Below are 891 nucleotides of genomic sequence, written 5' to 3'. Positions count from 1 at the left end.
GTGATTCAGATTTTAATCTTTCAAGCTGATCCTCTACTGGAAATATCCTCCCTTTAAGATAAGGAATTTCTGTGTCTAATTCTCTTAGGATTTTACCAATAGCTGAGCCCAAGTTGAGAACATGGAGAGTAGACATGCTTTCATAATCATATACTTTCTTGCCTGAGGATTCTTCAAAGTCACCGAGGATTGATCGGATTTCTTGAAGCACTCCCTCATGACTAAGCATCATTTTTCTTGGCTGCTCTATCTGTGTGCTGCTTTTAGCATGTCGTCCTTGAAGCATTTGGCAGCTTCAAGTTCGTGAACTGTATTTTGAAGCTGATTTCTTAGGTCCTCCTGGGACTGACTCTCCCTTCGTCTGATGTCCGCCATGGCACCTCTCTCCATATGCATCTCTTGAGGTTTTCTTTGTAAATCAATGACTGACTATCTTAAGTAAAACTTTGGTTTCTCATGCAATTCATTACACTGTGATCAACCAGCTCTTCCTAAGAGACCGGCCGCATCCTAGCGGGGGCCCCGGCGGGCGCGGCGGCCGCACCTGCGTCGACCGGCGGCAGGGGACGGGGGCGGCTCCCCACTCTCCGCCCCCACCCCCGCACCCCGGTCCTCGCGGCGCTGGGGCTCGAGTCACCGCCCGCTCCGCGCAAGCAGGGTAGGCGACCGTTGGGCCGCCCGCGAAGCGCACTGAGGAGGGGGAGGGGCTACTCGGTTGCCATAGGGCGGGGGGCTACTCCGGACTCCACCCACCGGACGCCGTCGCCAGGGCAACCCAGCGCCAACCTTCCCTCTCCCCACGCCCACCACTGCCTGGGAGCCGAGACTAAGGCGGCTGGTTAAACCCAGTCAGGCACCAAATCCAGCCCAGAAACGTTCCCTGTATCCAGC

This window comes from Trichechus manatus, unplaced genomic scaffold, assembly GCF_000243295.1.
Source record: "Trichechus manatus latirostris isolate Lorelei unplaced genomic scaffold, TriManLat1.0 scaffold00105, whole genome shotgun sequence".
Lineage (NCBI taxonomy): Eukaryota > Metazoa > Chordata > Mammalia > Sirenia > Trichechidae > Trichechus > Trichechus manatus.
Note: the sequence above shows the minus strand (reverse complement) of the source record.